Here is a 16570-nt window from a genome sequence, read left to right as displayed (position 1 = left end):
CGGTGGCCCTCCTGGATGCTCGAGCCAGCCACACGATTTACTGGAATCGTTGTGGCAGGTTTATTTCGATCCAACTGCATTTTTCCTCTAACTAAAGTTGGGTGTGGACTATGACCGGCAGCGTGAGATGTTGGAAATGGGAGGCGGTGCGGTGCTTCAAGCGAGGTACTACATTGACCATTGTTAGAAGCTTAAATGAACACGGGGACTGAGAAGCCTCCCCTCTGATGAAACTGCGGAGACCAAACCGGATGTCGCCTCAAGGAGGAGCCACCCCCCTCGCGCATCACGTTTGACAGTTTCGATCGACTGTCATCACCGCCGCGCTGCAACTGGCGTGACAAGGTCGTGAAGGAGGAGGAGCTCTCCTGGGTGCCTCCTCCATTACCTCGACATGGCAACGACACATCGTCACGTAGCACCCTGACGTCGGCCAAGAGGGTGGCACAGGATGAGGAGCGGCAGGAGTGGCGCAAGGCCGGGCCACGTTTGCCACATCGGACACCGACACCGCATCAGTGACTAGCTGGTCTAGATCGGCTTGGAGGAGTCGCTGTGAGTTGTCGCCCCCGTCGCCGACAAGGGCTAGGTGAAGGGATGGCATGCCAGGGCGGCGTCTGCGGTCGACACGGCAGCGCGCGGAGGAGGGGCAAGCTCAACTTCGATCTACCATTGCCTTTATTATTTTTATTAAGCTATATCGATATTACTTGGATACTTATATTACCCAATGAAGTTTGATAATTTGTTTTTCAAAAAGACCAAGGCATACGGATTTATCCAATAAAGGATACACCTAAAAAATTATTTATCGATATATGCGTTTTTTAACACATACATATATATGATTACTTAGAGCTGCCAAACTATTCACACTTAATTAAATTTGGCCTTCCGGAATATTTTCTCTTAACAAAATTTGGCGCTACAGATGTTTTCTTTACCGCGCGCAAGACTTTCCACGACTCTAAATTTTCGTTTTCATATATTATCGCCTGCTATTTTTCCTCCACGCCATCTTGCCCACCTCCCCATTATCCAACCTCCCAATTCCTTGCGCGCTACCATTCCCGCACACCGCACGGTGGCAACCTCATCCTCAAGCGCCGCCCTCCGCCGCTAGCTCCGCTCGCCGACGACTCCCTTTTTTCTCCATCAACAAGGTCACCAGTTGGAGCCTCGTCGGCGCCCGTCGTCCTCACCGTCACAAAGCGGTGCTCCTCCCGACTCCGTCCTCACCGTCCCGAGGCCGCATCCGAGCCGATCTCATCCTTCACACGAAGCTGCGTCGTTTGTCCATCGGTACACCACCCAGCAAGCAGCTCTCGCCTCCATCTAGCATCTTCAGCCTCCACCACGTCAAGCAGGTGATCTATTGAATCCCATAGCCCCTACAGTTTTACCATTAAATCAACCCAAGTGGCTCCTCCATTTATGCATCTCAAATCTTGATCATCTTCTCCTTCATCTCCTTACTTCCTTCATGTAGTCAATGCACTCTAAGTGTTTGTTGAATTGCTTGCTTGCCTAGAAATCAATTCTGACGGATTTTCTTGGAAATATGTGAGCAACTGTTTGGTCCAATCGAACTTTATATGGTAAAACTCAAAAGTAGTACAAGTGGTGTTAGAGGCCAACGGAGTGACGAGCGACCAAGGGGGGCCAATTTCAAACAAAAAGCAAAATGTGCTTAAAAACGGATGCAACTCACAGCCTCACATCCTCACAACATAAAGTGGAACAAGATGTACATCTTATATACGTATATCTATATTGCTTGCTGTTTCACCATTGTTACCTGAGATAAAAATTTCAAAAAGCACTGTCACCTATTCTCTAAATCAGAACATGTCCAGTACTAGTACACTATTAAAAAAGCATAGCACAAAAATCCTGCATGATCTGAATCTTATGCAGGTCTGTGAACATGAGAACACAATTACACGGACCACATTGAACTTTATGCAGGTCTCTGAACATTGAACATCACTGAATTTATTCAAGTCTCTGAACATTGAACATCACTGAATTTATGCAAGTCTCTGTTCATTGAACTTTATGCAGGTCTCTGAACATTGAACATCACTGAATTTATGCAAGTCTCTGAACATTGAACAACACTGATTTTTTTTTTTGAAACATACCTAGCTTGCTATTGCAGTCTCGACTGGCAGTTGAGTCCAAGACCTAGGATTCATCCATGGCGATTTGGGGGAAAGTGATATGTTTTTGTCCATTTGGGGGAAGGATAAGAGGAGAGACGAGCGATGCGTCTGTGTGTGGGAGAGTTGTCGCTTCATTGGGCTGGGCTGAATGCTTACTAGTAATAATTTTTTTCAGATTTGGAGGGAGGCGGGGGGTCGTTGCCCCCTTTGGCCTCCATGAGGCTCCGCCAGTGCAAATAACCTCACATCCATTTATGCTGGAGCATAAAACATGATCGTGTTTGGTTGCACAGGCTGCAATGTACTATGCTATTTTGTACTAATTTTAGTCTATCCTATTTCCTACCTCATCTTAGCAGTCCCAATATTTTGTTAGTTTTGATTCTTGCATCTTAGTTGAAGGGAGGTTTCAATCAGCAGCTCTCAGATTTTGTACCAAAAGATTGTTGTTACAGGTTTGTATGTTGCTATGTGCGTTACAGTAACTTCTGAAGTGCTTTTTGGGTGCCTTTTTAGTTACATGTGTGTATGGGCCATATTTACGGAAAGATCACCTTATTCCACTGGAGTCCAACATATACCGTTTGCTACAACTAGATTCTCTTTAAAAACTTGTAAAGCATAAAGAGGCTAGTTATCTAGCAGATGTAAGATAAACTGGAGTGTGCCGTGACCTCCCAAAGATAAAGATACGAGTATTAATATACTATTATCTTGTTCTTGTTTCAGGTTGATCTCAATGAAAGAGTTATTGGTAGTGACTTCCCAAATGAATCACATAAGAAGCTGAAGAATATGCTCCATTGAATGCTATGCAGGTGATGTAATAGTTTCTTCACTAATAAATATTCTACTTAATTCTCATACTTAAACAATTGTTCATCATAAGTTGTAGGAACTACATCCTAGCGATTGTGCGGGAACCAAAGAGTGTTACACCGGTTTATCGTTACCACAAGAAAAAATGGTTGCTAAGGTGTGTGCATAAATTTCTGCTTTGTTATTAAAAAATGCCTATGTTTTGTATAAGTTTACTTACAACTAAACTGAAACCTCAATTGTAGAAAGCACACATCAAAAAGTGTGATAGGGCCAATGAAGGAAGTGTAGAATCAACTTTTCCAGACAAGCAGATCACTATCCAGGAATTGCATCCTAGTTTTTCTATGAGAACCAAAGAGGATTACACTGGTTTATCTTTACCACACATGGTTGCTAAGGTGTGTGCGCATAATGTTTTTACTTCATTATCAACCAATGCCTATGATTGTGTATGTTTATGTCATACTAAACTGAACCTCAAGTGTAGAAGGCACGCATTGAAAAGTTTGATAAGGACAATCAAGGCCGCGCATAATCAACCAAAGAGGGTTACGCCAATCAAGGAAGTACAGAATTTACTTTGCCAGATAAGCAGATTACTGCCCAGGAATTACATCCTAGCTTTTCTTCGAGAACTAAAGAGGATTACACTGGTTCATCTTTACCACACATGGTTGCTAAGGTGTGTGCGTGCATAAACTTCTGATTCATTGTCAAACAATGTCTATGTTTTGTGTATGTTTACTTACAACTGAACTAAACCTCAACTGTAGAAAACACACAATGAAAAAATTGATCATAGGGTCAATCAAGGATGTGCAGAATCAACTTTGCCGGACAAGACTAACCAGGAATTGCATCCTAGCAATTGCGCAAGAACCAAAGAGGGTTGCACCAGTTTATCTTCACCACATGAACACACAGTTGCTAAGGTGTGTGTGCATGAGCGCATAAATTTTTGCTATGTTATCAAACAATGTATATGTTTTCTATAAGTTTACTTACAACTAAACTGAACCTAAACTGTAGAAAGCACATGATGGTCCTGAAGCAAATAATGGCCATGCTGAATATAACAATGCCACCAAGCAAGGTGGTCCTGAACCAACAGAACACAAATTAACGACTCCTACACAACCTCAAAACAAGCCACCAAACACTGGTATGGTACATCATCAAAGTACATTACTTCTCACACTAGTCTTAAAGCCATGTTCTAAAATTTTCTCTGTTATCATTCTTTTTCAGGGTAGCTCAAGATTTACAAAAGGAGTGCATTGCAGGAGCCAGGAGCAACTATAGAGGAATTAGTCTTTAGATAGACAAATATTATGTATTATATAAAGATTTTAGCCCTCAGGGGCCTTGTTCCCTCTGCTCCCGGAGTCCGGAAGGTCGCCTTGAGGCGCCTCCAGGATTGTCTCCCCACGACCCGGTGCCTCTTGAGACAATACCTCGGCGTCGTCCGCAGGGCAAGGGGAGGTGATGGTCGGAAGTGGATCGCTATCCAAATCCGACGAGCCCAGGGAGCCGTCCGACGATTCATCGATACGGGCTCGTGGCGGCCTGCATAATCATATTCGGCGTTAGGGGAAGCAGTGCGACAAAGGAATGCTATGAGTTACTCTGGTATCCGAATACTTACGACTTCGCCAAGGGCTTGGCCCTGAGCAGCCACTCGTCTTCGCCTTTGGAGGCGGTGGTGGAACTGTCCGGAAGGAGAGTCCTTCCCTTCTTGGACCCTTCGCCCCCCCGGTTGGGGCGGCCTTCTTTTTCTTGTCTCCCCCAACTGAAGGGGGAGCATCTTCTTCTTCCTCATCGTCTTTGGGGGAGGAGTGTGCCGCAGAGTCATCGGACGATGAGTCCGATAACACCTGGCGTCGGGAACTCTTTCAGGTTCCCTTGGCCTTCTTAGTCTTCTCTGGCACCTTGTAAGGAGCCGGAGTCAGCATCTCTGTCAGGAGAGCGTTTGCTGGGCCTTCGGGCAAGGGAGCCGGACAGTCGATCTGTCCCTCCGTTTCCTGCCAGTCATGTCAAAGGAACGGGAGCTTAGATCCCGCATAGAGTCAAACTATGAAAAACAAGTATCCTGTAAGAGGTAAAACAGCTTACCGCGCTGGCTTGGCGCTTCGCGCAGAATCTGCGATCCTCGATAGTAGGAGGAGGAACCTCGACGCCCTTGAATAGAACCTTCCAGGCATCCTCGTGTGTTGTATCGAAGAGCCTGTTCAGAGTTTGGTGCTGGGCCGGGTCGAACTCCCATAAGTTGAAGGCCCGTTGTTGACACGGGAGGATCTGGCGGATGAGCATGACCTGGACTAAGTTGACGAGTTTGAGCTTCTTGTTCACCATGTTTTGAATACATGTTTGGAGTCCGGTCAGCTCTCCCGAACTACCCCAGGACAGGCCCTTCTCTTTCCAGGAGGTGAGCCGCGTGGGGATGCCAGATCGGAACTCGGGGGCTGCTGCCCAGGTAGGGTCACGCGACTCGGTGATGTAGAACCACCCCGATTGCCACCCCTTTATGGTCTCCACGAAGGAGCCCTCGAGCCATGTAACGTTGGGCATCTTGCCCACCATGGCTCCTTCGCACTTCGCCTGGCGGCCGCCCACTACCCTCGGCTTGACATTGAAGGTCTTCAGCCATAAGCTGAAGTGGGGCTTGATGCGGAGGAAGGCCTCGCACACGACAATAAACGCCGAGATGTTGAGGATGAAGTTCGGGGCCAGATCGTGGAAATCCAGGTCGTAGTAGAACATGAGCCCCCGGACGAATGGGTGGAGAGGGAATCCCAGTCCGCAGAGGAAATGGGTAAGGAACACTACCCTCTCATGGGGCCTAGGGGTGGGGATGAGCTGCCCCTCATCTGGGAGCCGGTGCGCGATGTCGTCGGGCAGGTATCCGGCTCTCCTCAACTTCTTGATGTGTCCCTCCATGACGGAGGAGACCATCCACCTGCCTCCTGCTCCGGACATGGTTGGAGAAGGTTGAGGTGGGAAGTGCGGACTTGGGCGCTAGAGCTCGAGTGTGTGAAAATGGATGAGCAAAGGAGGAAGAAGGCGTGGATGAAAAGGTGAATCCTTATCCCTTTATATGGGCGGACGAAACTAAGCGTCCCCACTAGCCTGGTAAAACTCGCTTATCCCCCAAGCGCCGTAATCGATGGCACGATTGGGTTACCCACACCCGTATTGATGAGAATCCCGTGATAAGGGGACACGATCTCTACTTTGACAAGACTTGTCAAAAAACTGCCTCGCGTTATGTGCGGGGCTACTTAAAGGAAACGGTTCGAATAATCACCGGGCCATGACATAATGTCATGTTGCCAAAACAAGTCAGCAAATTGGATTTGTGGAAATATTATTCTCTCTATGGTGGTATGTGGAACTTATTTTGCAGGGTCGGACACTATCCGTGGTGTATTCGGAGGAGGAACCCGCCTTGCAATGCCGAAGACAATACTGCGCGCCGGACTCATCGTCATTGAAGCCTGGTTTAGGGGCTACTTGAAGGAAATATGCCCTAGAGGCAATAATAAAGTTATTATTTATTTCCTTATATCATGATAAATGTTTATTATTCATGCTAGAATTGTATTAACCGGAAACATAATACATGTGTGAATACATAGACAAACAGAGTGTCACTAGTATGCCTCTACTAGACTAGCTCGTTAATCGAAGATGGTTATGTTTCCTAACCATGAACAAAAGAGTTGTTATTTGATTAACGGGATCACATCATTAGAACAATGATGTAATTGACTTGACCCATTCCGTTAGCTTAGCACTCGATCGTTTAGTATGTTGCTATTGCTTTCTTCATGACTTATACATGTTCCTATGACTATGAGATTATGCAACTCCCGTTTACCGGAGGAACACTTTGTGTGCTACCAAACGTCACAACGTAACTGGGTGATTATAAAGGAGCTCTACAGGTGTCTCCAAAGGTGAATGTTGGGTTGGCGTATTTCGAGATTAGGATTTGTCACTCCGATTGTTGGAGAGGTATCTCTGGGCCCTCTCGGTAATGCACATCACATAAGCCTTGCAAGCATTACAACTAATAAGTTAGTTGCAAGATGATGTATTATTGAACGAGTAAGAGACTTGCCGGTAACGAGATTGAACTAGGTATTGAGATACCGATGATCAAATCTCGGGCAAGTAACATACCGATGACAAAGGGAACAACGTATGTTGTTATGCGGTCTGACCGATAAAAGATCTTCGTAGAATATGTAGGAGCCAATATGAGCATCCAGGTTCCGCTATTGGTTATTGACCGGAGACGTGTCTCGGTCATGTCTACATTGTTCTCGAACCCGTAGGGTCCGCACGCTTAAGGTTTCGATGACAGTTATATTATGAGTTTATGCATTTTGATGTACCAAAGTTTGTTCAGAGTCCCGGATGTGATCACGGACATGACGAGGAGTCTCGAAATGGTCGAGACATAAAGATTGATATATTGGAAGCCTATATTTGGATATCGGAAGTGTTCCGGGTGAAATCGGGATTTTACTGGAGTACGAGGAGGTTACCGGAACCCCCCCGAGAGGTATATGGGCCCTAGTGGGCTTTAGTGGAAGAGAGGAGAGGTGGCCAGGGCTGGGCCGCGCGCCCCTCCCCCCTAGTCCGAATAGGACAAGGAGAGGGGGTGGCGCCCCCCTTCCTTCTCTCTCTCCTCTTTCCCCCCTCCCGAATCCTATTCCACCTAGGAAAGGGGGGAATCCTACTCCCGGTGGGAGTAGGACTCCTCCTGGCGCGCCCTCTCCTGGCCGGCCGCACCCCCCTTTTGATCCTTTATATACGGAGGCAGGGGGCACCCCTTTACACACAAGTTGATCCACGTGATCATATTCTTAACCGTGTGCGGTGCCCCCTTCCACCATAGTCCTCGATAATATTGTAGCGGTGCTTAGGCGAAGCCCTGCGACGGTAGTACATCAAGATCGTCACCACGCCGTCGTGTTGACGGAACTCTTCCCCGACACTTTGCTGGATCGGAGTCCGGGGATCATCATCGAGCTGAACGTGTGCTAAAACTCGGAGGTGCCGTAGTTTCGGTGCTTGATCAGTCGGGCCGTGAAGACGTACGACTACATCATCCGCGTTGTGCTAACGCTTCCGCTGTCAGTCTTCAAGGGTACGTAGATCACACTCTCCCCTCTCGTTGCTATGCATCACCATGATCTTGCGTGTGCGTAGGAATTTTTTTGAAATTACTACGTTCCCCAACACTACTGGGGGAGTCCTGGATTAGGGGGTCTCCGGACAGCCGGACTATATCCTTTGGCCGGACTGTTAGACTATGAAGATACAAGATTGAAGACTTCGTCTCGTGTCCGGATGGGACTCTCCTTGGCGTGGAAGTCAAGCTAGGCAGTACGGATATGGATATCTCCTCCTTTGTAACCGACCTTGTGTAACTCTAACCCGCTCCGGCGTCTATATAAACCGGAGGGTTTTAGTCCGTATGACACAACAATAACATACAATCATACCATAGGCTAGCTTCTTGGGTTTAGCCTCTCTGATATTGTGGTAGATCTACTCTTGTACTACCCATATCATCAATATTAATCAAGCAGGACGTAGGGTTTTACCTCCATCAAGAGGGCCTGAACCTGGGTAAAACATCATGTCCCCTGCCTCCTGTTACCATCCACCTTAGACGCACAGTTCGGGACCCCCTACCCGAGATCCGCCGGTTTTGACACCGACAGTGGGGAAAAGTGCGCAAACATCTGCAGAGTGTATAAACTAATCATGGTTAGCCGTGTCCCCGGTTATGTACATCTTGAGTATCTAGTACTTGGATTATCATGTGAATCTCATCATGTTACTCTAATTAATTTGTTGGGTTTTTAATGTTGATGCTTAATTGGGATTGAGAGGGTGTCTAGACTCTCAATGTTTAACAACCACCATGATAGTTAAATAAAACTTATTCCTTTGCAGTAGGGAAAAATTGGCTTTACGCAAAACTGTAACCATAGAGCTTTCCACCAGCCAAATATGCATGTAGTATAGCCTTATTCTTTCATTGCTCTCTATGTGTTACTTTGCCAGCATATTCCATGTGCTCGCCCGTTTCGGGCTACAACGTTCATGTTGCAGACTTTTCAGACGATGAGTAAGGTGCTTTTAGGTCGTGGTTCTATACTCAGTGATGCCGTTGGAGTTGATGGACTCACTTATATTCCAAGCCTTCCGCTGTTATCGTTATTAGATGGCCTTAAGCCATATTTATTGTAATAAGTTCTCTTTTGAGACACTCGATGTAATAAGTGTGTGATTGCTACTCTATTATAAATCCTTTAAGTACTGTGTGGTGTCAGCATTATTGATCCAGGGATGACATCTGAACATAGAAATTGGACCGTTTGAGGTTTGGTCGCTACAAGATGGTATCATAGCACACGTTGACTGTAGGACACGGCCACTAAGCTAAATCCGTATATCACTACTCACTCTTCTCACTCTGGCTCCTCATCTTTTCTACTCTTTTAGGATGTTGGATGCAAGGAACAAGTTCACGCAACCGGATGAAGATACACCCTTTGGACGCTACTTGAAGGAAGTCACTAGATATCTGAACATAGGAGTACCAAGCTTCACCGGGACATACAATGCCACTTTACCTGAAGAGGAGCGCTGGATGTCAAGTTCCAGGAAGGATGTTCATGCCAGTCACTGAGCCCATAGAGTTTTCCTTTGATGCACCAACCTGGAGTCTAGGAAAGAGCATGGCAGCTCACATTGCCATGGGACGCATTGGAGAAGTTTACCGCAATGATCTCAAGGATACAATCTACCAGATTTGTGGGCGCCGAGATGAGCACTGGGAGATGATCAGCACTAGGAAGGATAGATCAATTGCAGCTTTTATCCAGGAGTTAAACCAGCACATTCGACGTTAGGAGAACCAGATGTGCGCCGACATGATAGATCTGAAGAAGGCGAGGACAAGAATCAAGGAACTGGAGGAAGAACTCAAGGCTACACGTGAAGATTATGAAGAGGAAATCGAAGTACTAGTGGAGAAGAATGACGATCTGATCAAGAAGATCGGAATATTTATGGGAGGCTCTACACCAGTAGAAGAAGAGGAAGAACCCAAGGAGATTCGCCCGGAAGACTACATCATCATCGACGACACTGACTCGGATCCAGATGATAGAGATGATGACTATGTTGATGAAGTTGGAGCAAATATCATGGAGTCTGCAACTGAAGAATATTTCTAGTAGACCACCCCATCAGTAGTATTAGCCCACCATGTAAATATTGTAGTCCGAGCACTTTTGTGATAGTTAGATCGATTGTATGCCCTTGTTTGATTGAATGAAGTGAATTGTTTGCTTTTGCCTCATGTGCATATGGGTAGTGTTTTCTCTCTAGACCCATGTAACACCCCGGTGTAATGATGCTACAGTAACCCCTGGGGTTCAGTTAATTATTTTGCTAAACATGTTCTTGATCATCTTTGTCTCCTCTCTCTTTCAAATTCCAGTTGAATTCAAATTCAAATTTTGTGTGGAATTCAAAATGCTCAAACATGAAAACAAAAATGTTCATCATGTGCCAAATATTCCCCAACTAATATTGGTGGTGAACCAACATTTTTGCAAAGGGTTTAAGTGGCCTAAACTACTTAAAACAGTGACCTAAGCAATAAATTAAATGCCCTTTTTAATTTATAAAATTGGCAACTATTCCAAAAGCCTCACAACCTTTTTGTGGCAGTGCACTTTAATTCTTTGAAATTGTTTTGGCCAATGGCATATTTTTTTTGCAAATTCATTATTGGCTGAAAAGAAAATGCAAAAGCTGCTGAATATAAAAAGAAAAAGGAAAAGAAAAAAAAGAAGGGGTGGGAGGGCCCTGGCCTCCCCTTGGGCCTCGGCCCACCTCAGCCATCCGGACGGCCCACAGGCCCCTGCCCACCTGGGCCGGCCTACTCCAGATGGCCAAACCACTCCCCCCTCCCCGGTCGTCTCCCCCCACACTGTTCCGCGAGCCGAATCGCTACAGTGCGCCCGTCGCCGTCCAACCACCTCGCCGGCGACGCCCAGCGAGGGGATAAGGCCCCAGTCGCCTCGGTCCTCTCCCCCGCTCTCCACTGTCGCCCTCTCCATCTCTCCCACTCCCCTCCAGATCTCCTTCTCTCCCCTCGTTTCCCATCCGCCACCGAGCGCCATCGCCGTCGTGCATCGCGCTCCACCGCGGCCACCGGCGCCCATTCCTCCCTCCGAGGTGTCCAGGAGGTCCGTGGTGGACTACTTCTTCGTCCTCGTCACCAGATCGAGCCCGTGGAGCGCCACCATCGTCACTCGCGTCTTCTTCCCCAACCTCGGTCGCCGCCGTCTACCGTGATCGATTCCGCCTGCCCTCTGCGCTCCCGTTCACTCGAGGGCCTTCGTGTGCCACGCCACAAGCCTCCGCACCCTCCTCCTTCCTCTGGTTCCTCCTCATGCACCGTAGATGGCTTGCGGTGCCTCCGTCGCCATTTCCGCATGCGGCCTCGTTCGTGAGCTCGTTGCGCTCACCCGTCCATCTCCGAGCCAAGCCGTGGCCTCCGTCGAGTTGCTGGAGGTCCGTAGAGCCCACTAGCGCCGTTTGTTAGCTAGAATGCAGCCCATAGTGTGGTTTTCGGAGATGCCCGTATTCCGGTGCCGCCCGGGTCGTTGTTGAGCCCCACTCCGGCCACCCCCGCACCTGGGATCACTCTAGATTGACGCGGGACAATCTCCCGTTCGAACGCGCCCGCCTGAGCCCCTTTTGGCCGCCAGACGGCGAATCCCGACGCACAGCCGCACCCTCCACCCCGGATTTGGTCGCCGGAGCTAGCTGAAGAAGACATTGCAACTGATGCCCGTAGGCAAGAAAAGTTCCGTGATGGACTTCACCCTGATATTAAGCTGGCACTGCTCGCTCATGACTTTTTTTGACTTCGCCACCTTGGTGAACAAGGCTATTCAGGTTGAGACTGGTCTTCAGGAACACCAGGGATCCCTTAGGCGCAGCCGTGACGCTGGCTCATCTTCGGGCCCGTAAACACAGAAGCGTCGGATATGGATTCCCCACAGCATGTATCGTCCAGCTGCACCTGCACCAAGACAGACCTATGCCGCACCTCGTCTGCCTCGTCCACCGCAGAGGCAGCCCCTTCGGGTTGTACCACCCCAAGCTTCTGCTCCCACCCCCAATGATGGTCTGCTTTTCAAGTGTGGCCTTCCAGGTCACCGTTCCAGGAAATGCCCTCAGAATCAGAATCAGCTGGCTCTGCCTTCAACTGGTCGTAACAATCAGCCCCATAACAACAATGCCAGACCTTATGGTCGTGGTCAGGCTAATCATGTTGATCTGAATGAAGCACAAGATCAGCCTGCCACTGTGATGGGTACTCTTCTCGTTAATTCAGTACCGGCTTCTGTTTTATTCGATTCAGGAGCATCGCATTCATTCATGTCAGATGATTTTGCATTCAGGCATGGCATTAAATATGAAGAGATGCACATTCCATTGGTGGTAAACACCCCCGCGGGCCAATGTCGAACCACCATGGTTAGCCACAACGTCATCATTGAGATTGAAGGATTAGAGTTCCATACCTCTCCCATTATTCTGAAGTCTTCCAATATTGACCTCATTCTAGGAATGGATTGGTTGAAAGCACATATGGCTTCTATCGTTTGTGCAACTAAAACCGTCCACCTTCTACACCCTTCAGATGAGATAGTAAGCTACAATACTCGTCTGGTTCAAAACGCTGAAGCTCGACTTTATGCTTTGAATGCGTCGAACGCAGCACCTCTTGAGGGAATTGAAAAGATTCCAGTTGTTCGCGACTTCCTAGATGTCTTTCCAGAAGAACTTCCAGGAATACCCCCTGCCCGGGCTGTCGAGTTCGTCATCGATTTGAAACCAGGCACCGTTCCTATTGCCAAACGACCCTACAAAATGCCGCCTCATGAACTCCTTGAACTTAAGGAGGGAATCGACAAATCTCTTCGCAGTGGTTTCATTCGTCCAAGTTCCTCAGCTTGGGGAGCACCTTCTCTCTTTGTAAAAAAGAAGGATGGAACGAATCGTTTGGTACAAGACTATCGTCCTATCAACCAAGCTACAATTCAGAACAAATATCCGCTTCCTTGGATCAATGATCTGTATGATCAACTTGCTGGTTCATCAATATTCTCCAAACTCGACTTGAGGTTGGGTTACCACCAGATCCGTGTTCATGAAGAGGATATTCCAAAGACCGCATTCGTGACTCGTTATGGTTCTTACGAGTACACCGTCATGTCTTTTGGCTTGACCAATGCTCCAACCACATTCTTGTTGGGGAACATAGTAATTTCAAAAAATTTCCTACGCACACGCAAGATCATGGTGATGCATAGCAATGAGAGGGGAGAGTGTGATCTACGTACCCTCGTAGACCGACAGCGGAAGCGTTAGCACAACGCGGTTGATGTAGTTGTACATCTTCACGGCCCGACCGATCAAGCACCGAAACTACGGCACCTCCAAGTTTTAGCACACATTCAGCTCGATGACGATCCCCGGACTCCGATCCAGCAAAGTTTCGGGGAAGAGTTCCGTCAGCACGACGGCACGGTGACGATCTTGATCTTCTACTGTTGCAGGGCTTCGCCTAAGCACCACTACAATATTATCGAGGACTATGGTGGAAGGGGGCACCGCACACGGCTAAGAGAACGATCTTGGAGATCAACTTGTGTGTCTAGAGGTTCCCCCTTGCCCCCGTATATAAAGGAGCAAGGGGGAGGAGGCCGGCCCTAGGAGAGGCGCGCCAGGGAGTAGGATTCCTACTCCTAGTTGGAGTAGGTTTCCTCCTTTCCTAGTCCAACTAGGAGAAGGGGGGAAAGGGGGGAAGAGGGGAAGGAAGGGAGAGAGGGGCCGCGCCCCAAACCCTTGTCCAATTCGTACTGGGCTTGGGAGGGGCGCGCGCCACCTCCTGGTCCTTCCCACTAAGGCCCATTAAGGCCCATTGCTTCTTCCTCGTATTCCCGTAACTCCCCGGTACCTCCGAAAATATCCGAATCACTCGGAACCTTTCCGATGTCCGAATATAGTCGTCCAATATATCGATCTTTACGTCTTGACCATTTCGAGACTCCTCGTTATATCCCAATCTCATCCGGGACTCCGAACTCCTTCGGTACATCAAAACTCATAAACTCATAATATAACTGTCATCGAAACCTTAAGCGTGCGGACCCTACGGGTTCAAGAACAATGTAGACATGACTGAGACATGTCTCCGGTCAATAACCAATAGCGGAACCTGGATGCTCATATTGGCTCCCACATATTCTACGAAGATCTTTATCGGTCAGACCGCATAACATCATACGGTGTTCCCTTTGTCATCGGTATGTTACTTGCCCGAGATTCGATCGTCGGTATCTTAATACCAAGTTCAGTCTCGTTACCGGCAAGTCTCTTTACTCATTTTGTAATACATCATCTCACAACTAAGTCATTAGTTGCAATGCTTGCAAGGCTTATGTGATGTGCATTACCGAGAGGGCCCAGAGATACCTCTCCGAAAATCGGAGTGACAAATCCTAATCTTGAAATACGCCAACCCAACATGTACCTTTGGAGACACCTGTAGAGCTCCTTTATAATCACCCAGTTACGTTGTGACGTTTGGTAGCACACAAAGTGTTCCTCCGGCAAACGGGAGTTGCATAATCTCATAGTCATAGGAACATGTATAAGTCATGAAGAAAGCAATAGCAACATACTAAACGATCGGGTGCTAAGCTAATGGAATGGGTCATGTCAATCAGATAATTCACCTAATGATGTGATCCCGTTAATCAAATAACAACTCTTTGTTCATGGTTAGGAAACATAACCATTTTCGATTAACGAGCTAGTCATGTAGAGGCATACTAGTGACACTTTGTTTGTCTATGTATTCACACATGTATTATGTTTCCGGTTAATACAATTCTAGCATGAATAATAAACATTTATCATGAAATAAGGAAATAAATAATAACTTTATTATTGCCTCTAGGGCATATTTCCTTCAGTCTCCCACTTGCACTAGAGTCAATAATCTAGATCACATCACCATGTGGTTTAACATCAATAGTTCACATCACCATGTGATTAACACCCATAGTTCACATCGTCATGTGACCAACACTCAAAGGGTTTGCTAGAGTCAGTAATCTAGTTCACATCTATATGTGATTAACACCCAAAGAGTACTAAGGTGTGATCATGTTTTGCCTGTGAGAGAAGCTTAGTCAACGAGTCTGCCAAAATTCAGATCCGTATGTATTTTGCAAATTTCTATGTCTACAATGCTCTGCATGAAGCTCCTTTAACTAATTGCTCCCACTTTCAATATGTATCCAGATGAAGACTTAGAGTCATCCGGATCAGTGCCAAAAACTTGTATCGACGTAATCCTTTTACGACGAACCTTTTGTCACCTCCATAATCGAGAAACATTTCCTTATTCCACTAAGGATAATTTTTACCGATGTCCAGTGATCTACTCCTAGATCACTATTGTACTCCCTTGCCAAAATCAGTGTAGGGTATACGATAGATCTGGTTCGTAGCATGGCATACTTTATAGAACCTATGGCTGAGGCATAGGGAATGACTTTCATTCTCTTTCTATTTTCTGCCGTGGTCGGGCTTTGAGTCTTACTCAATTTCACACCTTGTAACATAGGCAAGAACTCTTTCTTTGACTGTTCCATTTTGAACTACTTGAAAATCTTGTCAAGGTATGTACTCATTGAAAAAACTTATCAAGCGTCTTGATCTATCTCTATAGATCTTGATGCTCAATATGTAAGCAGCTTCACCGAGGTCTTTCTTTGAAAAACTCCTTTCAAACACTTCTTTATGCTTTACAGAATAATTCTACATTATTTCTGATCAACAATATGTCACTCACATATACTTATCAGAAATGATGTAGTGCTCCCACTTCACTTTCTTGTAAATACAGGCTTCACCACAAGTCTGTATAAAACTATATGCTTTGATCAACTCATCAAAGCTTATATTCCAACTCCGAGATGCTTGTACTAGTCCATAGATGGATCGCTGGAGGTTGCACATTTTTTGTTAACACCTTTAGGATTGACAAAACCTTCTGGTTGCATCATATACAACTCTTCTTTAAGAAATCCATTAAGGATTGCAGTTTTGTTATCCATTTGCCAGATTTCATAAAATGCGGCAATTGCTAACATGATTCAGATAGACTTTAAGCATCGATACGAGTGAGAAAATCTCATCGTAGTCAACATCTTGAACTTTGTCAAAAACCTTTTTCGATAAGTCTAGCTTTGTAGATAGTAACACTACTATCAGTGTCCGTCTTCCTCTTGAAGATCCATTTAATCTCAATGGCTTGCCGATCATCGGGCACGTCAACCAAAGTCCATACTTTGTTCTCATACATGGATCCCATCTCAGATTTCATGGCCTCAAGCCATTTCGCGGAATCTGGGCTCATCATTGCTTCCTCATAGTTCGTAGGTTCGTCATGGTCAAGTAACATG

General features: G+C 46.6%; 1 long non-coding RNA gene across 1 annotated transcript; it reads left to right on the top strand.

Annotated features, from left to right (window-relative positions):
* Window positions 1-1033: 1033 nt before the first annotated feature.
* Window positions 1034-4398, top strand: LOC125554239. The gene is made up of 7 exons (XR_007304355.1): window positions 1034-1367; window positions 2895-3141; window positions 3230-3385; window positions 3475-3669; window positions 3761-3919; window positions 4017-4149; window positions 4236-4398. It is a non-coding gene; the product is annotated as an uncharacterized LOC125554239 (long non-coding RNA).
* The last annotated feature ends 12172 nt before the right edge of the window (window positions 4399-16570 follow it).

The sequence above is a fragment of the Triticum urartu genome, chromosome 4 (assembly GCF_003073215.2).
Source record: "Triticum urartu cultivar G1812 chromosome 4, Tu2.1, whole genome shotgun sequence".
Lineage (NCBI taxonomy): Eukaryota > Viridiplantae > Streptophyta > Magnoliopsida > Poales > Poaceae > Triticum > Triticum urartu.
The sequence above is the reverse complement of the archived record's forward strand: the minus strand, read 5'-3'. Positions and strand labels throughout refer to the sequence as shown.